We start from the raw sequence: 9726 nt of genomic DNA on the forward strand, positions 1-9726 counted from the left end.
ATTTTCCGCCTTGATAAGTTAGCGATAGTGGAGAAAGGACAGGACGTGAGGGAGCGCGAGATGAAATGACGGCGCTGTGGTTCATGGATCACGATGCAGCGCTTTAACCTCGAAGTGATTGAGCGCCCCCTTTTTTTAAATTACTTTTAAAAATGTTAAATACTTTCATAGAATTCATTTAACTATACTTTTAACTGTTTTAACTTGTTTTTGTTTTTTGATTTGTCTTATTGTAATGCGCATTGTAACTGTGTTTTACTAAATCTAAGTTGTGAAAATGTTTGCTGCACTCTGCTGTACTGAATATGACTTGTTACTATGCACTATTGGGCACAGTTCACACAACACTTATAACACAGAAATCTTCTTCCAATCTTCCAAAAAGGTAGATTATTTTCTTATTTTGATAACAAGAACTATGAGGACTGTGATGGTAAAATGCCTTATCAATACAAAAAGATGAAATACACGTGGTGCCTGGTCCTGCTGTGTGCTGTCCTTGAGGAGGACACTACACTCCCACATCCTCACTCATGGGCAGTAATTACCTGCTGCATAACAGACACTCTGTCCTTGAGCTCTTTTTCATCCAGACATCTCTGAATTCAATTAAAAACCTGTGAATCCACGCACTGTCTCTGGCGTGCACTTTAAGGGCACGTCCGCCAGACATGACGCTCCTTATCACCACCATATTTGCGCCACTCACCACCGTCACCCTGGTTACCCTGTCCATGGAGCCACTCCCTATCTGGGCAAAAAAGGAAGGAGAGCAAAGAGGATGATGTTACTGAAAGTAGTTGAATTAGGACTATGATGAAATTACAAACAAAAAAATAGCACAAGAGATGACATAACGACAAGTAAAACATCAATTAAAGGGAAAAAGCACATTTCATTAGGAAATTTACATAAAAGTTTGCTAAGCTATAGCAGAGAGCAAGTCTGTATGTCGAGCATGTATACTGTACATAACACCCCTGAGCCAGACACACCCAGTACAGTTACCTGGTAGAGATTTCAGCAGCAATGAATCCTATGTTAACCAGGTTCCTTATATATAGGTTACTGAAGTTGTACTCCTTGTCTGTCCAAAACAATTTCATGTGATGGGAAGGTAAATTAACTTTTATTAAAAAATCCTCTCTTGGTAAAACAACATTCAGAGTAGTTTTACCCACTGTGCATAAATGCTAAGAGGCATGACTATGTTACCTTTTACTGTTTCTAGTTTTGGGTGGGTTATTTATCACAAGAAACATGACTGAGATGTACATACTGCTGTTGGAGAAATAAATCTTAATTTCCAAATATGTGATGGTCTTTCAAACAATTAGACCACTTTGCCTTTGTCAGCTTGCTATTGGTCAATCTGCTCAAAGGATGCAAACAATGAATTAATTAGGTTTCTTTTCTCAATGAACTGATGCTTTACCCTCAAGCTGGATCCAAGGCTATTACAATGGTCTATCCTGTTACATCCGGTTTACCTGTGGAGGTGATGAGGGTCCTTGTTAAAACACTGAGAAAATGGCAAAACACAGCAGATTAGGGTGAAAAACATACTTTGTAAAATATGATTTATAAATAAATTTATACAAAATAAATTAAATACACAAATTATACATATTGATTTGACTTTGATCAGAAATTGATTGTCAATTGCCAACATCACACACCCACATTATAGATAATTGTTATCACAGTTAAAGGCGGTGGCGGCACACACAGTAGGGAGAGGAGTTGGAAAGTTAATTTCATTAGAACCATCGCCACGGTCATCCCTGCCATCACAGCACCAACTGGACATGACACTCATGGAGATCGGGTCACTCCTGGTACATATGAGGTTAGGCAGTTGGATTAATACAATTGTTTGCTCAATAAATTCCTTCCACAATTGCTTAATTACACATTTTCTTATACTGGTTCTTATACCTCATCAGTCTTATGTATGCAATCAGCATTTCCATCACAGCGGAAGGACTTGGATTTACAGAGTCCTTCAAGCCAATCATCTTTGGCGACTACTCCTTTGAGTGTCAAGAAGTTTCATACCGTTCAGGCAGCCACACACTCAACTGAAGGAGGGCGTCGGGAAACAGAAGTGGCCCGTTGGGCACCATTTTGCACTGGCTGGTGAGCACTGTCAGGGGGATGAATAAGAAGCGGTCGGTGGGTTTCTGGATTATAATATCTGGCTGACTCACTGCTTAACTAAGACCCTGGCCCTGCTACATTGATTATTCTGGTTTGAGAATGTGATATGGACATCACTTGTTCTTTTCTAGTTCCATTTTTGTCGTACTTCTCCCTGCCTAGGAGCAGTCACATCCATTTGGTCCTATTCTCTAAACTGTCAGAATTCTGGCCTTTACTAATAACCATCATCAGTTACTGTAGGACTGGAGTGTTAAACTATTTACAGACTATGCCTCCGTGTGTGAACTCACTGCTGTGGAGGTCAGCTGTGTAGGCCTTGACATTCCCGATGCAGGTGACTTCTTGTCTGATCATAATATTTCCTCCCCCGCCCCTCTTCCTCATCTCGAATATTACTCTGGTCCTTGTATCAGACACATACAGGTAGACTACAAGAAATACATGGTTCAGCATTTAAAAAACTAAACTAGTAAAAGTATTAAAACTAATTCATATTCACAAAATATAATAAATAAGTTATGAGCTGTATTAAAGTCATTTTAGAACAGCCATCCCATGTTGTGTTGACCAGAGGAACAGCATTGTTGCCATTAGTGAAGCCTTTCATTATGACCGCTTGATGGTACCAGTCAGACCAAAACAAGAAGCTGTGGGCCAATATGAGATCATTTCAGAAAAAATCGGTATCAATGTTTATAACAGCTGATAAATGACAAAGAAACGGAGAGACGGATCCTTCTATCATGTTATTATGAGTGTTGTTGTTGCATAGTTTGTCCACAAGAGTGCTCTCTGCATCTCTGTTGGCAACACGTTTGACTTTGGAGGTCCAGTCATAAGCCAAGGCATCAATTATTCCCACTCTGTGGCCTGTCAAAATATGTTGGACTGAGAATGCATAAAGAAAATCGATCAATACAGTGAGGTGTGACATACAGTATTAAGAATACTATGATTAGACCTATGGTTGACTAATTATCTTTGTACAACCGAAACAAATGCCAATGTAATTGTGCTTTATAACAATTATGATAAAATTTCACCAGTGCCATTGAGGTTCGACTTATACAAGAGGCTGCTGGACCTGTTGTTGTAGAAAAGAGCTTCCTTGTTGCCGTCAAACTCCACAGCAGAGCCAAAGGAAAACGTCCCGATCCCAATGAGAGGCAGGGTGACAAGTTCAGTGGGACTCCCCGCACTCCCAGAGAGGTGGCCAACAACAAGAAGTCCTTCAACTCTGTTCAAAGAGTTAGTGGCCGTGGTTACAAGCAGATATATATACTGTCTACACAATTTAATCCTAAATCTCTGCATATTTTACGCAGGATAATACTAATGAATACAATTATGGCTTAAATGTTATGCAAACCTACAAGTAATCAAAATACATTTTTAAGAATAATTTTGATATTCACTATGTATGGTAATATGGTCATTTGGAGGCCAAAATCATTATGGCATCACCTTGATTAGCAAACATTAAAATTACCTACCTTTCATGAAATAAAATAAAATAATTTCAATTTAGAAATTTGTACAATATTGTAAATTTCATTGACAGTTTTCTGACTGATTAAAAAGATAGCAGAATAAAAAAGCGAACCGAGTAACAGACCAACCTGACAACAGGTCATTTTGCCCTCAATCACCAAAGCAGGTCCCGAAGGTCAGGCTGCAGGTCATAACCATGGTCATACTTGCAGCAGAAGAAGAGACCATCATTGTCGGAGCAGTGACTCAATACACAAATGTGCTGACAGCCACCGTTGTGTCTTCTGCAAGGGTTCATCACTGTAGGACGTGAAAGATATGTTCATTTAATGAGGGCACAGTTGTTTTTCATATTAGTGTAGTATTAGTTTGTTAACATAATGAATGAGATTCAGAATGTGTCTGGTGTTAAACAAAAGGAAAGTGTGGATTGCACCTTCTCGCCAGTAGGCCTATTTTATAATAATTATCGACTGAGCAATGACAGGTAAACAAAATAGGAAACACACAAAATTAAGTTTTGTAGGAATTAATTGTATGCCAGCAGCAGAAACACTGCTTACAGGTTTAAAAGTGCATCTCCTACCAACAGGTTGCAGGATAGGGTGAGAGACCACAACATGGCCAGGTTGCTTTGCAGTACGATAGTGTCACACTCTGCCTGTCTGCCATGCGGTGTTTTGCACTTTTGTGTTTAGTTAGCGTTATTTTGGTCTGTTGGGTTTTGGGGGTCTGTCTTGTCTTTCGTCTAGTGTTCGGTAACCTTTGTCATGTCTGTTACCCCAGTGATCCCTCTGCATGTCTGTCTATGTTTTCCCCTGCTCTCTCTTTCTCTCCCCACCTGTGCCTCGTTAGCCTCATGTCTTTCACCTGTGTTGCTCCCGCCCTGCTCGTTAGTCCCTGTGTGTATATATACCTGGTATTTCTGTCTTGTCTTTGTTGGGTCATTGTTTATTGTCACCCAGTGTTACAGTGTGTTACCAGCCTACTCGTCGTGTCTCCCTGTTTCCCTGCTTATTTTGGATTCTGGTTTTCTCGTTTGGATTACTTTGTTTTGGACTCTGTCATCAGCCACTCAGTTTGTAAGTGTGCTCGCCTTTGTTTGTTTATTAAAACCCCTTGAACTGTACCTCCTTTGCCTTGCGTCCTGCATTTGGGTCCTCCAACCTGCTCAACCCTGCCTTCACCTCAAACCCGTGACAGAATGACCCGACCAAACATAGACCCAGCGGACATAGTTAAGTTCCCCAGCACTTGGGAGGCATTAGGGGTGCCTAAAGAGGAGCTAGTGGAGGAGGAATCCCAGTTTTTTGAACTGCTGTCAAATATGTGGAGAACGGACCCAGAAATAGCCCTGCTTGTTGCCTCCTCCCGGTGGAGAAAGACTTTTGATTTAGAGACCGTGTCAAGGTTCTGTTCCACAACCCCCCCCAGCGGGTGAATGCTAGCGCTGCTAGCCCTCGGCCTGTCCAGCCTGTTTCCCGGCCCGCTAAGGCTACTAGCTGCCAGCCTGATCCGCAAGTCTTCAGCTCGGCTAGCGCTGCTAGCCCTCCACCGGATCTGCCAGTCTCGTGCTTGGCTGCTAGCCCTTCTGCCTGTCTTGCCTGAAACCAGTTCTGCTAGTGCCGCTAGCTCCAGGCCGTCTGTTCCCCAGCCTGCTAACCCCAAAAGGACTTGTTCCCGGCCTGCTAGCTGCAGGGTGGGAGGCTTCTTCCTTTCCCGGCCTGCTAGCGCTGTTAGCCGCCCGCCTGGTCATCTCCCTCCTGTGTTAGCTCCAGCATCCAGACTGGTTGGTGACTCTTGGACATCTAGCTCTCTGGTCTCTTTTTTTGATGGACTTGGCGTTAGAGCCAGAGAGCCCAAGGACTGTTTGTCCCCAACCAGTCAGCCAACCAGCTAGCCGTCAGCCAGCTAACCCCCTGCCTGCTCTGCCTGAGTACCGGCCAGCTAGCGCTGCTAGCCTCCTGCCTGCCCACCTGCCTGATCCCTGTCTTGCTAGCGCTGCCAGCTCTCTGCCAGTTTCCTGCTCGGCTAGCGCGGCTAGTCCTCCGCCTAGCCTATCCGTCTGCCTGCCTATCCCACCTACCAAGGACTCTGAAACAATGACTCTCCTGGCCTACCTAACCACGAAGGCCAGGGAGTCAGAGACAGCACGTGCAGCTAGCCTATGGCCTGATAGCCTGGAGGCTAGGCTTCCCCCGGAGTCCTCCTTCGAAGGGAGTTGCCTGGCCATCTTTTCGGGTTCCCGTGGTGGTCATCGGAGGTGACCCGTCCACAACCAGCCCGTTCCGCCGGTGGCCCAGCCGACTCCTGTTCCCTCGTCGGTGGTCCGACCGGCACCTGCTTCGCCGGTGGCCCAGCCGACTCCTGTTCCCTCGTCGGTGGTCTGACCGGCACCAGCTCCGTTGGTGGCCCAGCTGGTTCCAGCTCCTCGTGTCCGGCCCGTGGTCCCCAGCCCAGCTGTCCAGTCGGTGGTCAGACCGACTCCTGCTCCGCGTGTCTGGTCCGTGGTCCTCAGCCCAGCAGCTCGGTCCGTGGTCCTCAGTCATGCTCTGCCACCGGAGATCCCAGGCTCCCTACGCCGGTCCCCGGCCCGACCTTTGGAGAAGCCTCGCCTTCTTCGGCCTCCGGTGGGTCCCTTCCATCATCTGCAACCCCTACTGAGACCTTTGGAGAGATCTCGCCTTCATCGCCGGCCTCCTGCTCAGTCTCCGGAGCCATCTCTTCTTCGCTGCCGGCCTTCAGGGAGGATTCGCCACCTTTGCCGGTCCCCCGCTTGGCCTCCAGTGGGTTTCCAGCCTCTTTGTTGGCCTTCCTGCCGTCCCCCTGAACAGTCCGGCCTCCAGGGCCGTACTCTGGGATGGCCACCTGAATTTTTTTGGACCCTCTGGTCCTCCCGCCCAGTTGGGTCATCCTCCCAGGCGACCTCCCGAACGTTGTTGCCTCCCTGTTCTGCCTGGCCTCATGGGTCGTCCCGCGGGACGCCCACCTGAACTGTTTTGCCCTCCTGGTCTGCTGTGTCGACCTCCGGGTCTGCCCCCTGAACTTTTGTTCACCTCTGGCCGCCGTGGTCGGCCTCCTGAACTGCCTTGCCCTGCCGGTATTTGGCCCTTTGAGACTTTTTGTTTTGTTTTTTCTGGCCCTTCGCCTGGCCTGTTTGGTATTTTTTTTTTTTTTTTTTTGGTCATGTTTCGTTTTAGGATGTCAGGGGCTGTCCTTTTGAAGGGGGGGTACTGTCACACTCTGCCTGTCTGCCATGCGGTGTTTTGCACTTTTGTGTTTAGCGTTATTTTGGTCTGTTGGGTTTTGGGGGTCTGTCTTGTCTTTCGTCTAGTGTTCAGTAACCTTTGTCATGTCTGTTACCCCAGTGATCCCTCTGCATGTCTGTTTTCCCCTGCTCCCTCTTTCTCTCCCCACCTGTGCCTCGTTAGCCTCATGTCTTTCACCTGTGTTGCTCCCGCCCTGCTCGTTAGTGTGTGTGTGTGGTGTTTCTGTCTTGTCTTTGTCGGGTCATTGTTTATTGTCACCCAGTGTTAGTGTGTTACCAGCCTACTCGTCGTGTCTCCCTGTTTCCCTGCTTATTTTGGATTCTGGTTTTCTCGTTTGGATTACTTTGTTTTGGACTCTGTCATCAGCCACTCAGTTTGTAAGTGTGCTCGCCTTTGTTTATTAAAACCCCTTGAACTGTACCTCCTTTGCCTTGCGTCCTGCATTTGGGTCCTCCAACCTGCTCAACCCTGCCTTCACCTCAAACCCGTGACAGAGTGCTGCGTTGCTGCTGTTGAAGTGATTGGCACACCATCTTTGTCCAGTCAGAGAAGAATATGTGGTTTTCAAACATAGCAATTCCAAAAATATGTGGAGCTTGGGTTCCGTCACTAAGGACTATTTTCCTGGGAAACAAAAACCCCTCCGAACGGCTATCAAGGAGGGCACAACATGGATGCGTCACTGTAGAAAGGCTAAAGCTATGATCATATCACAGTCTCAACAGATGATTTGTGAGAAACCTTTACAATACACTATAATGTATAAAAGCTTTTCACCTACATTTTCAGTCCTATGAAAGTTCTGAAATGTGGGAGAGAGTGGAGTTACTTTCTAAAAATAATAATCTTTATTTGTAGAGCACTTTTCAAAAACAAGTTACAAAGTGCTTCAACAAGTGCAAAGACAACAATACAATACCCAAAAGACAACAATATAAGCAAGAAAACATTGAAAAACCAAAATACACGTTTAAGATAAATATCAAATAAGTAAAATAAAAGGGAACAAATAAAGTCAAATAAGATCGGGAAAGGCTCTCCTATAAAAGTATGTTTTAAGAAGGGACTTAAAAGAGTTCACTGACTTAGCCGACCTGATTTCCTCCAGCAGGCTGTTCCAGAGCCTCGGGGCCCTGACAGCAAACGCTCTGTCCCCTTTAGTTTTCAGCAGCTAAAAACAATACATCTGTGGTCAGATATGGTCAAGTCCACTAATTCCACAGAGGAAATGCTGACACCCAGGGTAAAAACCAAGTCCAGTGTATGACCACGGTTATGAGTTTGCCCTTTGACATGTTGTTTGAAGTTAAAAGAAGTGGCCATATTTTAAAAAGTCAGTTTCATTAGCATTGTTGGGGTCATCAACATGAATATTAAAATCGCCACAAAGAACAACTCTGTCATAATTTAAAACCAGAGTAGATAAAAATTCAGGAAGTTCTGATAAAAATCCTCTAGGCAGTTTTGGGGGGCGATAAATTATAACAAATATGATAGGTTGCATCCCTCCAAGTTTAAGAGTGAGAACTTCAAAGGAGTTAAATTCATCACAGCGTACTTGATGACATTTTAAATTTTTCCTATACAATCTCACTAGCCCACCACCAGGACCACTGACCCTCAGTTTACTAAAACAATCATATTGAGGCAGACACAGTTCGGCACATTTCGGTTTACTGGTCTATGTGTGATGATGACAGGAATAGAAGTCTTCTGAACAGTGCTGGGAGCAGACGGCTTTACATGCCAGCAGGTGGAGACAGTTCTTAGTGGCAGTGAGGCAGAGATCTGTTCAGTGAGCGGTGGTGTGTCCAGGTGTGCTGCATGAATGATTAGTCATTCACATAAGTCATGTGTGGACCGCACCACATGCTGTATGTGAGCAGCTAACATTTCTGAGCCCCGTTTGTGTGGGTGAAGTCCGTCTGTTTTAAAAAGAGACATTCTTTGCCAGAAAATATTAAAATTATCCACATAACACACACGATGAGCCCTGCAGGCGGACTGGAGCCAGTCGTGGAGGCCAAGGAGTCTACTGAAGCGGCCAGCACCTCAAACAACTGTGGGAATGGGACCAGAGATAAAAACGGACTTACCACACTGCTTTAAAAAGTTAAAAAGACCGTTAAAATCTGATTTTGTCAGCTCAGACTGCTGAAGAGCTGTGTCATTTGTTCCCACATGGACTTCCCACACCCTTGTTATCGAGGACGGGAGCGATGACATTAGGTCCTGGAGTTTTTTTTAAATGTCAGCCGTGGTGGCACCGGGGAAGCAGTGAGTGGTAGCGTTAAAGAAACGGATGTTTCTAGTTATGGAGTCACCAATTATTATTTTGTTTGGGGAGGTAAGGGGATGAGGAGATGCCGGTTGTGGGGTTCCAGAGTAGGACTGAGCAGAATCTGCTTCAACACTGCCTGCGGAATGAGGATGGAGTGTGTGAGCTGCCGAGGGTTGTGTTGGAGTAGCAGTAACAGACCTGAGAGAAGGGCTACACGACGGTGCAGGGTAGAGACAGCCTCCAGAGCGTTTGATCACAGCCTCCTTCAGGATCCTACGTCGGGAAGCGGAGGTTTTTGACCGGGATGACGGCTGCCAATCAGGCCCAGGGGATGACTGGCGGCCCAGCTGATCACCGTTTGCCGCCAGTGCGGGAGGTGTAGCCGGTAGAGGAGATGCAACAGTGTCGGCCGGCACTGTCCGCTGAAAGAGATCCGTATCAGGGAGACTCGAAGCCGCAGGTGCATCAGCTGGATGGACCGGAGTGTCGTCAGACAGGGCTGCATAGCGGTTGGAGAGGCCG

The sequence above is a fragment of the Micropterus dolomieu genome, linkage group LG14 (genome assembly GCF_021292245.1).
Source record: "Micropterus dolomieu isolate WLL.071019.BEF.003 ecotype Adirondacks linkage group LG14, ASM2129224v1, whole genome shotgun sequence".
Taxonomy (NCBI): Eukaryota; Metazoa; Chordata; class Actinopteri; order Centrarchiformes; family Centrarchidae; genus Micropterus; species Micropterus dolomieu.